General features: G+C 35.5%; 1 long non-coding RNA gene across 1 annotated transcript; it reads left to right on the top strand.

Annotated features, from left to right (window-relative positions):
• The first annotated feature begins 1991 nt into the window (after positions 1-1991).
• LOC141490684 (uncharacterized) lies at positions 1992-18407 on the top strand. Its single transcript, XR_012469312.1, has 3 exons — positions 1992-2060; positions 3733-3829; positions 17991-18407. It is a non-coding gene; the product is annotated as an uncharacterized LOC141490684 (long non-coding RNA).
• The last annotated feature ends 1752 nt before the right edge of the window (positions 18408-20159 follow it).

Genomic DNA, 20159 nt, shown 5'->3' with positions numbered 1-20159 from the left:
CCCTGTATCAATTTCAGTTAGTCTTATTCTAATGAAGTGATAAACATCTTCATTTCTTTCTCTCCATTTGGATTTCTTGGTATCTAAGAGTTCCATGTTCTATACACAGTTAGGATATAACCACTGTTTGAACTCTTCAAGTATCAAATGTGTGATGATGGTGAAAAAGCTTGGAAATGGAATAGGTTCTCAGGAATGTCTAAAAGACATCTATTTTGGCAGCATTTTTATATCCTAGTGTTGAGTTAGTGGCTGACACCAAATAAATAGTAACACTTCTTAGTCTAAGTAACTAACTTGTGAAAAAAAAAGCCTGGAAGGATAAATAACAAACTCTTTAAAATTTGGGAAACTCAGGAACAATTCCCTGGGGGCAAGAGGCAAGCCTGTTTCTGATGTATTCATTGTAAAAAAGAATAGGAAGACTTTTCAGTTATCAAGGAATCATGGTTAGACATCAATACTAACTCCACTGGGTGACCCATACACATCTCAGTTCTTGCCAAAGTGTTCTAGGAAATTGCATCAAGCACTGTATGTAGTGGAAGCGAAGCTGAAGGCAAATCCTGGATCTGCCATTTATTATCTGTGTGACCTTATATAAATTATTTCATCTCTCTGAACCTCAGTTTTCTCATGTGGAAAATGAAAAGGTTGACCTCTGAAGTCCCTTTCAGACTGAGTCTGAAGTTTCTAAGGTCCCTTTGTAAAATTTCTGGATCCCAAACACCTTGATTTTCATTTTCAGGGTAATGAGGAAAGGAGAACCATTAGGAAAAGTAGCTGTCATCTACCTTGCATGTTACGGTTTAGAAAGCACTTTGCATGACTCATCTCATGAGGACCTCTCAACAACCCTCCTAGAGATGAGGAAACAGGTTCAGAAAGATTAAGCGACTTGCTCAGGCCAGAAAACTAAACTGTATCATTGACAGGATTCAAATATTCATCTCTCTTAACTTCAGTTCCAGAATTGATTTTACAACCTTTATGTCTCTACTGAGTTGAATTCCAAATATCTAAGTGCTATCTACTACTTCACAAACTCAAGAATTAAGGTTTCACATTTTTATTTATCAACACTGATGATCTTTCTAGTCATGGTCTTTAAGAATTGCCATGTCTGTAATAATCCATTCCTCTACCATCATTATGATGATAATATAAAATCTTTAAAGACAAGGTTCATGTCAACATCATATTTACACCATCAGCTTCTAGCACATGGTAGCGCTTTAATACATTTTTTGACAGACTGATGAAACTCTCTAATTTTAGTAGGCTGATTCTCAGAATAGAGACATGCAGCTTTCCATGGTAGAAGCTGCCAGAGTTTGGGTTCCATTGGCATCATCTTAGAGAACCTTGAGTCACTTTCATTCCTTAAGACATCAGAGGACTAGAATGCGAGGGTATCTAGGTCACATAGTCAAATGTATTGAAGAGAACTATATTGACCCAGCTACAAGATAAATATTGGCTATCAGTTATATGGATAAAAGTTGCTTATAATTTTATTTGGGAGACATTCTTATTCCTTAATATCATAATAGTGTAGTACATGAAAATGCATGTTGAATTTGGAGTCAGGGAATTTATGGTCTAATTCTGGCTCATCCACACACTGTGTGACCATGGGGAAGTCCATTCATCTCTGGGTCTTCTTGATCTATAAAATGAAAGGTCTGGACTCAACCTCCTACTGTTCAGTCATTTGTTAATGTCCAACTCTGTGACCTTATGGACCATACTAAGCCATGGAGTTTTCTTGGCAAAGATACTGCAGTGGTTTGCCATCCCTTCTCCACTGCATCAAGGTAACTAGAGTTGAAGTGACTTGTCCAGAATCACACAGTTTATTGTCAGTGTCTGAGGCTGGATTTAGACTCAGCTCTCCTTGACTCCCAGCCCAGTGCTGAGCCATCTGGCTTCCTCAATGACATCTACATGACTTCTACATCTAACTCTACGATCTTATTTTTCATTCTGCCAGGGCAAATCAATGTAGGAGGAGAGATCTTGAATCTATAAGAACAAAACTATACAATGTGGTATGCAAAGTGAGTATGTAAGCCCCTGATATTTCTCCACTCTAATTTATCCTGTCATCTCTCAGCGTTGTGGTTTCTAGTTTTATCCAAATCTCTGGATGTGTTATAGATATTTACAAAGATATAACATCTCAAAAACTAGCAACATCTGTCCAATGCAGAAACCCTATGTAAAAATTTATGGGTTCCCATGACATTGAAATCAGAGTCTGAAGTGAGAGAACAGAAGTCTCATGGGTGGTGGCATTTGAAATTCTCAGTTGGAGAATAATTTGACCATTAAGTTCCATATGTAGAAAACTTTTCTCATTTGTTTTTTGATGTTTGTATTATATAATGGCATTATTTTATTAAGGACTGACAATTCTGAGATAATTGTGACTTACTTTATATACCCTTTAACATTTGAAAAATGTTTTACACACTTTTTATTGAATCTTCATAGCAATCTTTTGGAGTTGTTGCTATTAATAACGTTAGTACATTTTGCAGGTGAGAAGACTGGGGCCCAGAGAATTTAAAAGATTTACTAAGGTTAAACCTTCCAGCAAATGAGGGGGAATAGAATCCAGGTTTCATTTATTCCAAGTATAGCACTCTATCCACTACTTCTATTTATTCTATATTTAAATTCAAGATTTATTGTTTAGAAATAGGCAATGTAAAGAAAGGAAAAGATGCTGATTTCATAGAATCAGGTTTGGGGACTTGGAATAGATTTTAATGACTGCATAGTCCAAGTGATTCTAACATACTGAGTAACATGCTTCAGTCTTTGCTTAGAGACATCTGGAGCAGGGAAATCATTCCACTCTTTTTAAAATATTTTTAAATCATTCCACTTTCAATTATATTGACTTTTGAAGAGTCCCCAGTGTTAGAATGTTATTGCTGACATCAGCTCAGAGGAGCTGGCTCTAAGTCCTGATTCTAGCTTCTACCTTTTTCTCCCTATGTGCCTCAGGCAAGTCACTTTCATCTCTCTGGGATATGACTTCTTCATCTATAAAAATGAGAGGATGGACTAGATGTTCTCCAAGGTCTCTTCTATTTCTGAATCCTCTGAGCCTGGTGAATCAAAAAATTTTATTTCACTAGGGCACATACTCTTAACCTTTTTGTGTGCCATGGACCCTTGGGCAAACTAGTGAAGCTTATGGACATCTCAGAAAAATGTGTTTAAATACATAAAATAAAGTGCATAGAATTAATTACAAAGGAAATCAATTTTATTGAAATGCAGTCATTAAAAATATTGTTTTAACATCAATATATCCCCTAGTTAACAATACCATTCTTGGAGTTCTGGTCATTATAACAACAATTCTAGCTCAAACTCCGGGTCTGTTCTTAGAAAACAGAGCTTGAATTTCACAGTCAATTGGCTTTTCCAAGTATACCATAGTGCCAGCTCACCTGGAGAGACTCTGGAAGGCCCAGTGACAATCTGAAGAACAGATTCTGCCTTAAAATCTAGTTCATTTTAGAATTCTGGGCTTCTCTGGATAAAGGGACAAGTGTGCATGTGCACATGCATGTGTGTGTATGTGTGCGTAGCTGCATGTGTTTTCCTTGTAGATCTGTATGAAGTGCTTAACATGTTGTAGTTGGAACTCTTAGTATCTAGAAAGATAACTAAATGTATTTGGCAGGATTTGTATAATTTTTCAAGTTTTTGCAGCATATGCAGACAATATCCAAATAAAGTTATAAATCATGCTGTGCCACTCGAGAGTGCTGCTGAAAAGAAAAATGTCATCTCAGATCTCCGCCAAAAGGTAGGCTATAAATAAATGCCCATATATTCTCAAGTTACGATCTCTAAAGCTGTTTTACTGCTCAAGCAAGGGGGGGATACATTTTAAAAGTATCTTGTTAGTAGTTCTATCTTTTACAAAACTCATTGCAAATTCACGGGCAAACCCTGGCTGTCCATTGGCATTTAATGTTTATGGAAAGATGAAATTCTATAAACATCCTGGTAGTAGTAAAATGAGGATAATCTCCAAATTTTTCAAGTTGCCAAAAACAATATCCCAAACTCAAGTTTGCAGTTTTAGGAGATCCACTCCTTATCCTGAGGTAAGAGAAGTGTAGCAGTATCTCCCAATGGCACCTGGAATGGAAGGATCTTATCCCCCATATATCAACCTGAGGAGTCAGCAACAGGCCTTGGGTACCCACTGCCACCTGCTACCATTCTCAGAATGACTAGGCTCTTTTGATAATTCAGACACCTAGACTTCTGGGGACAGCAGCATCTTCCATCATACCCATTAACCATCATCTTTATAGCAGAGATAGATAAATACACATAGAGATAATGTGTGTATGTTTATATATGCATATTTATGTATATAAGTTTATGTGTTTATATAGAGTATAATGTGCATTTTATAGTGTGTGTGTATATATAACACATATATTTACACATGTGTTATATATAGAATATATATATGCATATACACTTTATAGTGTGGGTATATTTGTGAGCATGTATGTATAATTAGAATCTTACAAGTTCTATGATATGGCTTCTATTCTTATTCTCTATTTAGAGAAACTGAGATTTAGGAAATGTAAATCAATTTCCCAGGGTCAATCAGCTAGAACAAATTCCTGAGGCAAGATCTGAACCCAAGTCTTCCTGAACACAAGGGCAATGCACCTTGTTGCTTCCCATATAAATGCTTAGGCTGGTATCCATTGACAGAGCACTTGCCTGGTATCAGGAAGACTTGAGAGTAATCCTACCTCAGACATTTTCTTGCTATGTGACCCAGGACAAGGCTCTTAGCTATTCTCAACTTCAATTTCCTCGTTTGTATAGTAGACATAATATCACCTACTTTGGAGGTTTATAGTGAGGATCAAAAGAAACAATATATGTAAAGCACTTTGTAAACCTTAAAATGCTATAATCCAAACTAATTACTATTGTTAAATAGTTTTCTTATTAAACTAAAGATGGGAAAGAAAAGGATCCCCTTGGGAGCACTCTAATTCAAAACCTTATCACAAAGAGAGTCTGAGAGCTTTTCTGGTTTTATCCTATAGGATGGAATAGATCAGATTCAGCAAACACCTATAGGCCCAAAAGATTTGGCTTTAATGCTGTCAATAATAGGAAGAATATGTCACAGGTATGCCATGAGGAAAAGAGCATGGTCTCAGAAGTTCATGTTAAATATGCAGTGACAGTTGTACCTGGGGTATTCCAATCATCCTCGACCAAACACTCCCCAGGAGCTTGACGTGCCTAGACCTCTGAGGAGATCTCTAACATGGACACAGACATAGCACACAACAAAGAGAACCCACAGGAGACACGCTTCCATGGCAGCCTTCTTTGGATGCAAGTCCAACCATGAGAGTGCACAGATGGAGAGGGGGTAGAAATGCGTATTGGGGGGAAGCTAGGTGGCACAATGGATAGACCACCGGCCCTGGAGTCAGGAGTACCTGAGTTCAAATCCGACCTCAGACAATTAATAATTACCTAGCTGTGTGGCCTTGGGCAAGACACTTAACCCCATTGCCTTGCAAAAAACAAAACAAAACTAAACTAAACTAAAAAAAAAAAGAAATGCATATGGGGAAACCACACCACTGTGGCCCAGTGGATTCTTGGTGGTGGTCTTTCTATGCTTCCTCTAACTGTCTCATAATCAATCACTCTGCATCAGCAATAGCACATGCTAGATTTGGAAATGGAAGACTGGCTCACAAATGAGCTCTGACACTAACACTATGGCTATGCGAGTCGCTTAACGTATCTCTCTGAGTTCACATACCTATGAAATCTTTAAAAAGACAGCCTAGTACTTGTTCTCTAGGTCCCTTCAAGCTCTAAATCTATCAGACAGCCAGATTAAGCATCAATTAAACACCTCTACCAGAGATATAAAGTAAGACAAAGGACAATTGCTTGTGGATCTCAGTCTATTAGAGAAGAAAATATGCAAACAATCTTTACAGACAAGATCAATATAGGAGAAACTGGAACTAATAAGCAGAAGAAAGGGAAAAATATGACCATGATGGGAAAAATAGTTCTCTTAAATAAACAAACATTCATGATATCTCTTCCAGCATAAGAAAATAGGTGCCTCCCCAAAGGTAGGCTACATGGGTTCTCCTATCATCCAGTTTGGGGGTTTTCATATCAATACATATACTTCCAAAGATAAAAAAATCTCTAGATAAAGCAGAATAAAGTTCAAGCCTAGGTCAAGAACATGGCCTAAGTGTAGGATAGTCTATCGTCTCATAAACTACAAATAGAGGCATTTTTACATGAGGGAAAAAGTAGTCTCTTCAATGACATAAAATTTCCATCAGTGTGTAATAAGGAAATCAATGCTTGATATACATCAATCAGCGTAGGCTGCTGGGAATTTGTAATAGATAGATAAGATAGATAGATAGATAGATAGATAGATAGATAGATAGATAGACAGACAGATTATAGATAGATGGATAGATGATAGATAGATTGATAGGCAGATAGATGAATGGATAGGTGAATAGATAGTTGGATAAATAATTATAGTTTTATATACCTAAATATATAACAATACATAGTTATTTGTAGCATAAAGCTATATAAAAGTATATAAAACATGTTTCATAAACTCTATGTATGTTATATATACTAAATATAAAGCCATATATTACATAATCATATATAAATATATATATGAAACAAAGATATATAGTATATTTACCAATTTAAATATATATAAACTATATGTAGTTATATATGCTATATATGCTATATGTAAAACCATGTTATTTAATCATATATAACAAGTGTATCAAGCCATATACATAAACTATATGTAATTATATAGCATATATAACCATATGTATATGCTGTATATAATATATCTACCAAGTAAGATACGTAGAATTATGTATGTATGTTTAATATACACATGCATGTGCATGTATACATATATGTATATTTGATGATGAAAGCATGGTTGTTTGTGCAGCTGAGTCACATAATTTAACATAAATTATACATATATGTATATCTGTGATATATAAATATGCTGCATTTATATAAGTATGTGTATAAACACAATACAAAATACATATGACTAGATATAGGTATGTACACACATATGGGCAGTGCATACATACATCTATACATATATTCTGATAACTGTGTTTCAACATAATTAGTTTACTTTTTAATTATCTGTCTTTTAATTTATAGATTTTAAATTAATTTTTTCTAAGTTAGGATCAATAAATTTAATCAAACAAATCAAAAGGGTCCATTGCAAGCATGTGCTGGGTAATATTTAACATGTAGCTCTTGTGAGAAAAAAAGTAAGCATGACACATGTCTAGGTTTAATCTGCATTATTAACATTTTCACCATCACTTTCTCAAGTCCAGACAATCGAGAAAATAATAGATCAAAACTTGGTTTATAGTTGATCAATTTCTGAGGTGTGAAAATTTAACAATTGGCTCCCAATTGGTTCAAGTTGACTCTACCATGCTCAGATATCTACCTGAGCTCAGATATCTAGGGTTTTTCCCATTCATGACATGCACAAAGGGTTAAGAATAACTTCCTATCTATCTATCTATCTATCTATCTATCTATCTATCTATCATCTATCTATCCTTCTATTTGTCTATCTGTCCATATGTCTGTCTGTCTATCTATCTATCTATCATCTATCTATCTATCCTTCTATTTGTCTATCTGTCCATATGTCTGTCTGTCTATCTATCTATCTATCTATCTATCTATCTATCTATCTATCCTTCTATTTGTCTATCTGTCCATATGTCTGTCTGTCTGTCTGTCTGTCTGTCTATCTATCTATCTATCTATCTATCTATCTATCTATCTATCCTTCTATTTGTCTATCTGTCCATATGTCTGTCTGTCTGTCTGTCTGTCTGTCTATCTATCTATCTATCTATCTATCTATCTATCTATCTATCTTTCTATTTGTCTATCTGTCCATATGTCTGTCTGTCTGTCTGTCTATCTATCTATCTATCTATCTTGTTTGGCTTTTGCAAGGCAATGGGGTTAAGTGACTTGCTCAAGGTCACACAGCTAAGTAAATATTAAGTATCTGAGGTCAGATTTGAACTCAGGTCCTCCTGACTCCAGGACTGGTCCTCTATCCACTGTGCCACCTGGTTGCCTATATATATATATATGTGTGTGTGTGTGTGTGTGTGTGTGTGTGTGTGTGTGTGTGTATACACATATATATGTGTATATATATACACATATATATGATTTAGGTATCTATTCTCTGTAAGATATGGATAAACATTTATGCAGAGTTTCAAAGACTCATAAAAAAGCATAATGAGGCATTTTGCTAAATCTAATCCTATTTATTATCAAAGAGTTAGGAATGTACTTTAAGTTCATTTTTTATTTGTCTGAACTTCAGATTATCCAGGTATGGAAAGAAACTCTAGGCCATAGGCTATCCCAGTTAGTTCCAGGTCTTAGACTATCTACTGTAAATCTCTTTAGTCCTTATCCATCCATTCTTATCCATCCATCCTGCTATGTCAGGTACTTTTCTGTCTCTAGATCTAGTAATCTCAATTTGATTTCAATCTGGTCTTTCCCAGACAAACTTTTTATGTGCTGCATTTTGCAGTTGGAAAAGTGAGCCTCTGACTCCCACCTATCTGGTTCCTTGCTTCTCTTTCCTTATATCCACAAATGAAGAGAATGGTCCTAAAAGAAAATAAATGAACAAGGTTGATAATGTGTGACTCTTCTGATTATTACTTCTTACCCTCTCACAGGTGAAATAAAATATATTTAATCCATCAGGGCACTGACAGGGCAATTCACTCATGCTTCACTCTTTCATGCTTTATCATGAATGAATCATCTCATTCTATGATCATCCTAGAATTCCAGAGGCAAATTTGAATGTTTTTGTTTGGCTTTTCAAACCTAGATTCCTAAACAGGTCTTGCCCTCCTTTATACTTTTAAACCTTTAAAAACAAAATTTGGTCCCAGATGAAAAGCAAATACTCTTAAATGATTTCATTGTGGTCTCCTTGCAAAGGAAAGCCCTGATTCTTATATAGACTTAATAAATGCATATCACCTAAAGCAGCATACATTTTTAATATTTTCTAATTACATGTTGACTATTGCAATGTTGAATACACATTCTCAAAGGTGCTAAAAAGAGATTAAGTCTATGAATTCTTCCTTTAGCCCTGAAGTTTCTTGTTTTTTTTTTAACCTTACTCTTTACACATCTCTGGTTATCTCCTTTGTCCATTTCACTTTGGATGAAATGAGCACCTGAGCTCAGATATCTAGGGTTTTTCCCATTTAAGACAGAATGAAAGATGAGAATTCTCAAGTAGTTTGGATACATTGAAAGAAAGTTGTTATAGTTTAGAAATCTGCTTTGCCTTGGTGGACTTTTGATTTGTGATCACGATGGAAATAATTTGGCAGCATATTCCATGTAAACATACACAATGACAAAGATAAAAGGCATCTAAATGCTTTCCAATATGGAGTTCCAGCAACCTGAGAGTTATCCTGAAATTAATAGGCTTTCTAAGTCTAGGAGTTAATTTATGCTTAGGATATCAAAGGGAATAGGAAGGAGAGGCAAAGAAGGAGAGTCTTCTATTTGTCTTTTATCACTTTTGCATTAAACACTTCCTGTGTTTGATTTATAATCCTTCTTGTCTGACTGCTACACTATATTGTCAACATTGAACTCCCCAAAGAACAGTATGGCTTTAGGCCACAACTCAGATTAGTCGAAGCATGGAAGATAGAGAAATGTTGGGGATAAAAATCAAGCCCTTTAAATTTCATTCATTCATATAACACTGGATCCCATCAGGAGAGATAGAGAATAGGTTTAGTGGCCCAGAGATGTTCATAAAGACCCCAAGGCTTTCTGTGTGATGGTGTGGATAGTCTCCAGTAATGAAAGAATTGATGCTTTCCTTTCTGATCCATACCCATCACAAACAAGGAAGCAGAATTGCACAAAAGAATGTCTTATTTTCTGTCCTTCAAGAAGCTATGATTGTAAACAATCAAAAAACAAACTTAGAAGCTAGGGTTAGAATGAAGTGTAATATTTCTCGAAGACCCTTTCATCTTGAAATATTAAAAGGGAAAGGTGCAAGGTCTCAGGAATAAAATCCCACTGAAAGGGAAAAGGGCAAAAAAGAGAAGGAGAGAGAAGAGAAGGGGGGGGGGAGAGGGATCAAGGAGAGGATAGGTGGGGGAAGAGAGAAATAGAGGAGAAAGAGGAAATGGGAAGGGGAGGGAGAGAAGATCCTCTCCTAAGCCATGGAAGATTACAATCTGCCAATACATGGAATAGTGGGACTAAGGAAATCTTGATTTTCAAGAATTGAAGTAGTAATTATCTTCTGACTGAATGTAATCAGACTGATTCTTGTATTTATCTCAGACTGAAGATGTTTTCAGAAGTCTTTGAGACGTTTATTCCTAAGATCTTATAAGTTGAGCAGTTTCATACTTGAAGTGTGAAGACTGTAATAAAGACACAGGAGAGATACCAAATCATTTTAGCAGCATCTACACCACCCTGTGGACTGCCATTGATTCTCCTGTGGCCACCATGAATGACAGTGTCAGAAGAGTAAAAAGAGCATAGGTAAAAGATGCCATGAAGACAGAACTCACAGAACTTGGTAACTGATTGTATGGAGGGGGGAGAGAGACTGAGGAGATAAGGAAGACATCTAGGTTCTGATTCTCAGTAACTGAGGATTGCTGTTACCCTCAATAGTATTAGCTAGAAGGAAGAGTTTTAAAAATTCTGATTTTTGTCTATAGAACATCTATTTGACATAGATATGCAGAAGTCAGTTAATTAGAGAGTTAATAAAAGAGTGAGAATAGTATGAGTGGAGATGTGATTAGCAAAAGGAAGAAGAGATAAAGGATGAAAGCCAATAAGCTAAGATGCATCAAGTGAAAATTTCTTGGAGATATGAGACAGGGGTATATTGGAGGTAGTAATGAAGTATCAAGAAGAAAAATTGAAGATTATGAGAGAGTAGTGATAATAGAAAGGGGAAACTAGAGGGAAAGATGAGACAAAATAAGAGCACTTGTACATGTAGAAAAATTTGCGTTGTCATGAAGTGCCACCTCTTCATATGGGTGGAGGGGTTAACAAAGAAAGTAGCAAATGCTATTTGGAGTGATGAGCTGAGGAATAGAAAAGAGAGAGCTCTTAGTGAATAACCTCATTTTTTCAATGAAACATGAGAAAAGCTTTTCAGCTTAGAGAGGGGTGAGAGAGGGGCCTAAGGGAGAGAGGTTAGAGGGAAAATGAAAAGATTTGGAAAAAATACTGTGGTGAATGAGATAGTGAGTTAATTAGGTAGGTATAAAAGGATTACTATGTCACAACAAGGGTCTAGTTGGGATTATAACATTTAAATAATGTAAAATGTAGCCTGGCTTCATGATTTTATTCAGATTTATTCAGCAGCTCCTGGGTAAGGATAAAGTCAATAACTGATGGGAGTCCTCCAAGGCATGAGTTTATCAGGATAATATCTTTAATAGAGTAAAGGAAAAAGAGGCTGAACCAAAGATTCTTCCTGGTCTTATATCTACTAGGTCATACAGTAAAACATATGAAAATTAATGCTAGCCAAGCAGAAGGTAAAAATATGACCTAATCCTAATACTAAGGAAGCATACTGGCTTCCATTCTATAAGTAAAAGAGTGAAAGTTGAAATCAAATGGTTTTTCCAAAAACTCCAAGATTCTAAAAGACTCAAAGATCTTCTAAGGCAAGGCCATGCATTATCATCTTGTTATTTATCCCCAGTGTTCGTCTAGCACCTTGGACAGAGTCAATTTCAATAAATATTGTACTGAATTTGCATCTGTAGATACCATATATTTTGTTAAGTTTTCATGGTAACTCTTTTGTTAAAATTCAGAAACAGCAAGGTGCTTCAAGTAAAAGTGAAGTAAAAGACAATTTTAAGATGTAGGGAAAATTCAAAGTATAGAAAATGGACAGTTTGGATTTGTTAGCAGCTCTGTTATTTAGAATGTCAGAATTCCAGGGGGCACTGAGTTAAAGTCTTTTACCCATGGTCACATTGGCAATATATGTTAGAGGCAGACTGAACCTAGATCTTTCTGACCCTTGGGTTAGCCCTCTGTCTATAACATCATGCTACTCTTATTTTTAATGATTTCAGAATTAAATGAACAAAGTTAATATGTGAGTGATTGAGTGAATATGAGTCTGAGTGGGAAGGAAGTTGACCTGTGATTTCCTTGATATGGGGAACTTACAAACTAAAGAAACTTTCTCCACCACTATAAGTCTGCAAATACTCTGTAGATTAGTCTTAGAGGACTATCTAAGGAAATTAGTGGTTAAGTGATTTGATCCAGATCCCATAGCCCTATCTAGACCTGGAAAACTCAGTTGTCAGAACCATTAGAACATTAGCTTTAGTTTCTGGTAAAATAAACAATTACCGTGCAATTTTCTAACCAGTATTACTGCTTTTATATATTTTAGTAAATGCTTGAAAATTATGTCATAAAAGTCTTCATATTTCATTAATTCCTTTACTTATTCTGCTTATGAGAAATACACAAATTTTTAATGACCTCAAGTCCTCTTCCAACTTATACTGCCACTTTGGGATGCTCTGAACAATGTAAACAGTGCTCTGAACTCAGGTGAGGCCCTTGTGCCACTTCACAATTAGGCTGGTCTTTTTACAAACGGGCAGGCCTACTAATGAAAAGGAAGAACTCTTTATAAAAAGCCAGCTGTCCACAAACAGAAAAGAGTATCTGTAGAGTTGTTCGTTCTCGCTTCATAGACCTGTTCTATGAACCCAAGTTGCTACGAGAGGAAGGGACGTACCAGCTGTCATTTGCAAGTTTTGAATTGCTTTGCATTTGTTCCATTCTATTTTCCCTTTCATAACGGTGTGATTTTTGAAGGAAATAACTGTGGTACGACGTCATCCTTTACAATCACCTAATTCTGTCATTGAGGAAAGACAATATTATGGGCACTGAAAATGAGAGCTTTGAGCTATTTGGTGCCATGAAAAAAAAAACAGGCACCACTCCAAAAGGCTTCAAAGCTAAAATGGAACTGTCAACATGCCAAAGATCTCCCTAGTGTTAAGTTTTCACTCTTTTTTTTTCTTTTGAGTTAACAGCTTGTGAAAATAATAATGTGATAATGCTACCTTATATTCCAAAGACCTCATAGCACTATCTCATGAAGCTTCGTTCTCAGTATTCCTTTGAGACTGATAAGGAGGCAGTTGTGGTTGGTAAGGAAAAACAGGCAGGTCAGGTGATTTGCTCAGTCAATACGATCCACTGGGCTCAGGGGGAAGGATAAAACTTGAGCTCTGCTAACTTCCCTCTCCAGTCTTCTACATTCCAAATAATATCTACTTGTTTGTAAGATCCTTATTTAATGTCAAAGTAACCTTCGGCTATAAGAACACATCATACTCTAGTTTATAGGAACACAGTTTCAGGCTAGAAGGGACCTAGGAGTCCATGTACTCCAACCCCTTTCTTCTATAATTGAGAAGCCTCATGGAACTTATTAGTTCAATGTCACACAAAGAGTGAGTAGCAGAAATGGGATTGGAACTCAGACTTCCAAATCCAAATCTACTATTATTTCAATTGCATCATTTGAGCTTCAAGTCATGTCCATCAGAATTTAAACTGATTTAAATTACTTATAAAGGAATGGTTATTTCCCTTCCTTTGACCTATTATTCTTTTCTCCAAGTGTAATAATATAAAGTTCTTTAACCTTTTATCATAGATTCTCTGTTTTGTCCTCACAACCACCAATTGTGATTTTTAATCATCCCTGTGCCTCCTTGCTAAACTTTCCTCAGTCCTCAGGATACAATACTCCATTGAGTATGAGGGTAATTCCCTTAGAACCTTAAATTCTGTGCTCTCTTCAGTAGCCCTTTCACACATTCTCTTTTTTTCTTGATATCCCTTTCATTGTTTCCCAACTCTTTCTTCTCTTTCTTTCCTACCTAATCCAAAAGTGCTCAGTGGAGGATACCCTCAAATGATATTTTCGCTCTCATAATCAAATATGAACCCCAGAAAATCAGTTGTTCAAGAGTCACCTACCATCTTTATATAAGGCAATCCACTCAGTGTTCTTTCTGTTTTTATTGTTTACCTTGTCTAAACTGCATCTGAATCATAGGAAAAATGGGATCTTGGGAAATAGGAGGGATCTTTGAGGTCATTTAGTTCAGCTATTCTCCCAAAGCAAAAGTTTCTTCCACAACATACCAGATACACAATCATTCAACTTTTGCTAAAATATTTTTTTAGAGATTAGAAACTCACTACTTTATCTTTTTTTAAAGATAATTTTCAATTAATGGAACAAAACCAGAATTTCCATAATACATAATAATAAAAAAAAGATGATTTCATGTGATGGGATTGAGAAAGGTGGTGAAAATAAGGTAACAGGAATGGGGTTAAAAAAGAGAGGCTGAGAAGACCTAATCATTGTTCAACAATTTCATATATCAGTGGATGCCCATTAATTGGAGAATAGAAATACTGTTATATATGAATATAGTGAAACAAATGTGAATAAATCAGAGAAACTTGAGGAGACATGTATGAACTGTTATATAATGAAGGAAGAAGAAACAAAGGGTTAGTTTACATAAAGGTTCAGTAATGTAAAGTAAAAGAAGACCAAAAGACATCAGACCTCTGTTTAGTGACATCATCAATTAGGAGTTAGGACACTCATGGTAAAATATCTCAGCAGATATGTGGTAGGTAGGCTACAGGACCAGACTTGGTCTCACTATATCATACATGACAGGTGTGTACACGTACACACACGTGTGTGTGAGTGTATGTGTCTGACTGTGTGCATGGAGATGTGCATTATTTAGCTATTTCATTGTCACAAGGAAAAGTTAAGTTTAATGGGAATGACATTAGGAAAAGAAAACAACAGGAAAAAGGAATCAATACATCAAACATGCCAAATTAAGAGAGATTGAGGAATATGAGTAAATTTTCTCTCTACATCTTTTTTATTCTAATCTATGGAACTACGAGATCATTAAGTCCCATCCAGTTTTGATGGTATGATAACATAGTGCAATGCCTCTGAATTCTAATGTCCACATATCCAGCATTGCAAAACAAGCCTGTTACTCAAATCAAATCAATGCATTGCTACAACACTCCTGTCCCTAATAGCCTAAACTCAGCCCTCTTCCAATGACTTAACAACTTTTGGGTCTTTCTTAGGTCAATTTTTTTCTAGGTTTTTATCCACTGGACAAGACCTGGAAAGGAGTTTCCTGAGGAAAAGTGAAATTAGCAACTAAGATAGCCTTTTAGTGTGTTTGTGTGTGTTTGTGTTTGTGTGTGTGTGTGTGTGTGTGTACAATTGCTTATGTAGAAGCTGGGGGAGGGGGAATATTCCTTCAGAAGGACTAATTCTGGAAACTAAGGAATGGTCTCCAGATCAGTTTGATTCATAGAATTGAATTGGCTGGCAGAGAGAGGTATCAAACTCAATCCTAGAATTGAATTTGATTGAGAAGCCAGCTCCAGTCATGTTTGGCTATCAAGTACTGGATCTTAGGGGAATGTTTTACAGGCATTTAATGAGGCCCCCAGAGTCTTTAGTTCACGTGGGCAACAAGAATCCTCTGAGGATTTGTGGGCCAAGGAAGAAAGTATTGGGAGAACATTTTTACACTGGCAATTCAAAAATGTCATTCAACTAAACTGAAGAACTTTCCCAAACATCTGCTACCACCAGAATGTTAGAGAGGAGGGAGGTGGGTGGCAGAAGGGAGAGGCATGTTTATAGATTCAGAGTCGAGTGGCTGTGAAGTGGACTGGGCAAAGCCAGGCATTTTCTAGCTTTCAGGTGACTTATGTGGTTTCATGGATGACTGAGAGGATATCACAAATGTTTGTGGTTTGCTCTGCAACAATCATTTCTGATCCAATAAATATGGAGAGCAGCACATCAAAACGACGTGTTACAAACCAAACAGCTGTGGTTATAAATCCAGAGGTCTTGTCAAAAGGGCAACACAAGAAGCATGTTAAGCAAGAGAGGATGAATTACTAAATGAGGGGCAGCTGTCCCAGCCCATTCCTAATTAGAAAATAGATTCGAATTACGGCACAAATCTTGGATCCAGTCGATCACCGTTTCACAACCTAATGAACCAGGATGATTTATGCAAACTTCACAGGCAGTATTGAAAGGGCCCAGTTCCTCTTAAAAGAGCAATGTATAAAAACCCCAGAGGCATGCCCCCTGGTGGTGTCAAAGGTACTATTCACTCCCCTATAAAATCAGACATTTTCAAATAAGTTGGAAAGAAAGAAAGGAAGGAACCTAAAACAGCAGGTAGCCTAGACTGTCGCACTACTTCCTCTACCATTAATCTATTCTGAGTTACCCACTAAGTAAACATTCAGATATTTTTCTGGGAATTCAAACTGGGAAAGTGTCTGAGAAATGAAATTTAATCTCATTCCCTAATACTCAATACTATGTACAACAGCAATAGAAATGCCATTTTCAAAAAGTAGCATAATCAGTTGCTTAATCTAACAAATGCCAGTAATTCTTTTGAAATTATTGATACCTATGAGGATTATACATAATTAAGTGATGGGACATATCTAAGAAATCTGATTTAACATGACTTCTCTTTTTCCCTTTGAAATGGAAGACAAATCAAGAGGGGAGAAAATTTCACATAAGACTATCAAAAACTAAGTTTCTCACAATTGATTTTAAAAGAAAAGATTTAGCATAAACAGATTTCCTCTGACCATCCTACAGTACAGGTTTATTTGAAAAGATGATCCATTTCTAAAAATTCTTTATTTTCCCAATTTTAAATCTATTCATTTAAAATTATATAATTCCATAAACATTATCAATTTAGCTGAACTTGCTACCTATCCAAAATTCTTTCTTCCTTCTTCTCCTTTTCCTTCTTCTTTCTTCTTTTTTTCTTTCTTCTTCCTCTTCTCTCTCTTTCCCCCTTTTCTCTTTTCCCTCACCTCTCTTTCTCTGCATTTCCCTCCTCTTCTCTCCCCCTTTCTGATTATAACATACGAAACATACTATTAAGGCATTTTAAGGAAAGATTACATGACTTTCTTCCATTTTGAAAAAAAATCTAATTTTCTCAACAGTTTAACTAGTATACTTTTAGCTAAGCAAATACTTTCTAATGAAGGATGAATGTTGATGTTGCAAATGTTGATGTTACAAAAGCCAGAGGAAAAGGGGTTCATGCCAATAACCTTACAAGATTATATCACTGTATTTTATAATTAGCAGAAAATCTTTTTTTAGCTATACAATGCCAATTTTTCTTAAAGAAAATATTTAAAATTGGAAGAAAATGTACATGGCTCTCAATAGACTTGTTTTCCCTGTTTCAGTGTTCCAGTGAGTATCCTGAAGTCTTGAGGCATATATATAAAATCCCAAGAGAGTAAACTTATTCTCACTACTTACTTGTTAAAGTATTGACATGACCAAAAAATGCAAATTTAAAAAAATTAACCTTGGATGAATTACTAAATTTGAAAGAAAATCACACTTTCAAAATTAGTGACTAATAATTTTCATAACAAAATAGTATCATAAAAAAGTCATGCAAAATATTTCCAATTTATCCACCCTACTTGTTTAAAAACATTAAATGTTGCCCTTGACATGGGGAGTGAAGCGAAGTTTACCATATTCTGACCTTCTCTAGAGTATGGCCTTATGTTTTCTCAGTAACATGTGAAAATATGGTTCATGTAAGATGAAAAATATTTTGGAGGACTTACATTGTCAGATTTTTTGTCCTGGCCAGACTCCCATAAGATTTGATGCTGTCCTGAACTCTCCATGGTGCTGACGAGAATGAACCTTGCCCATTTGAAAGAAAAGAGTTGTTTATTTGGATCGCAGGAGAGAGAAATCCATGAAGTATTGCACTAGAAAGTAAACTTATCTGAAGACTATCTCTAACACACTACAAACAAAGTGCTGCTGCTGCCCTTCGGTTATCCAGCACAGCTCTTGAGCAGTCCAAAGTGAGACTGTATAAGCAGAAATCTTCAAACATCAAAAGTGGTGAGCTCTTTGGAAGCTGGATTTAGATTGAATTTCATCAATTCTCTTCACACTGAAACATGCACCACTGAGAATCCAGGATTCCAGACAACTACTTGATCCTAATAAAAGACTAGACTCCCCTCAGTACAAAACTGCTAATGATTTTCATCCTGCCAAAGGTCATTACTTCTAAAATAAATAAAAAATAAAATGAGACCTAGGATTCCATAGCTGCAATGTACAGACTCTCCTCATTTAGGGCTGCTGTTCCCCTTGCTTGCTGAGACTTAGCACGGTCAGAAATGAAGCTCTAGTGGCTTTCACAGATTATCTCTTTCTGAGTCTGAACTGTTAAGAAGCCACATGACACCCAATGATGTCATCTCTAAAACAGGTCACAGTGGCTGCTGTATGGAGATGAAGCCTTTCTAGTGAAGTGTTTGGCATAATGATTTCCTTGAAAACCCAGTGGAACTAAAGGGCTTGGTCTTTGGCTAACACACTTAACTCTGAAGGAAAAAAATCAGACTGCTACTCATATACCCATCAGAATCACTGTGCAATCTACAGGCAGCTTTTTCTTCTGCTCAGGAAAGGAATGTTAATGCACAGTTGCTCCAATTTAAAAAGGGGTTTTCCTTTCCCCACTTAGGGAGAACAGTTGCAACAACTGTGTGTTTAAATGTGCTTTTAAAACACCTTCTTGTTTTTGCCAGATGTTTTCTTTATAATCAGTTGCAGTTTTTAACAGTTTCTGAAAATTACAAGATAAAAATTGAGTGGATTTCTATTTAGGATGAAACTAAATATATCTTAAAGAATTTAAAAAACTGCCTGAATAAGGCAGAAGCTTATGAGAATATTTTTTTTAATTTCACAAAGTGCCTAACCATGCATAGATTTTTCTAGTCCAGAAAATCATGAACAATTCAGTCTTTAGTTCTTAGGGTTTTAATTAGTCTGGTTATGTAATTGGTAATAGATATTATATGTAGATATTGTCTTTAATGAATCATTCATGTAGATTAAGAAATAAAAGATTCCATTTCATGTAATTTATAACTTTAATGCAAGCCAGAATATTTAGTCATACTCTAGAATGGAGGATTTTCTGGTTATAATTGACATTCTCTCCTGCTAATACATAAAAATCTCTTCCCCTTTTATGTTCATTAAATAATCCAGACTTATAAATAAAGACCACCTCTGAACTAATTTGTTTAATTTTACAAGCAATGATTGTTAACACAATGATATTTCATCTGATGAAATTCTCATTTTGTGTGTCCCTAGGCATGTAACTTGCTATTGCTTTATGCCTCAGTTTCCTCAAATATAAAGTGGAGATTATAATAGCTTCTATCTCAAAGGGTTCTTGTAAGGATCGAATGAGATAATATCTATAAAAGTATTAGGCACAAAGTAGGTCCTTAGTAAAACTTGGTTCCTTTCCCTCCTTATGATAAAGAAATATAAACATAGAGAAAGTCATGAATGTTATTTCAAATCTAATTTAAATCTCTAATCTTTATGTAAATAAAAGTCAAAAGGTCAACTTTTCTTCTGGACATAATTAAGAAGGAGCTGTTATGATTTTGTCTCTGTATCTCTAGCATTCAACACATACTAGGGATCATATTCATTAAGGAAAATATTTCATGATGTACTAATGTACAAATAAATTATCAAATTATCATTGACTCTGTATTAAAATAGCTGGATGAAAAATAAAAATAGTCAATCAGACAAATTTTGGTTATTGAAGAAATACAACCATTTTTAATTGTTTAGGATATTCTAAACTCCAACTTCAGTTTTCTCTCTGAACCTCCCTAAAAGTCTTGTTTTGCTACTCTCTAATGCATTTATATGCAGTACAGTTGTTAATACTGGAATCTCACCCTTCCACTGAACTAACTTTAAG

This window comes from Macrotis lagotis, chromosome 6, assembly GCF_037893015.1.
Source record: "Macrotis lagotis isolate mMagLag1 chromosome 6, bilby.v1.9.chrom.fasta, whole genome shotgun sequence".
Classification (NCBI taxonomy): domain Eukaryota; kingdom Metazoa; phylum Chordata; class Mammalia; order Peramelemorphia; family Peramelidae; genus Macrotis; species Macrotis lagotis.
Note: the sequence above shows the minus strand (reverse complement) of the source record. Positions and strands in the feature narration are given on the sequence as shown.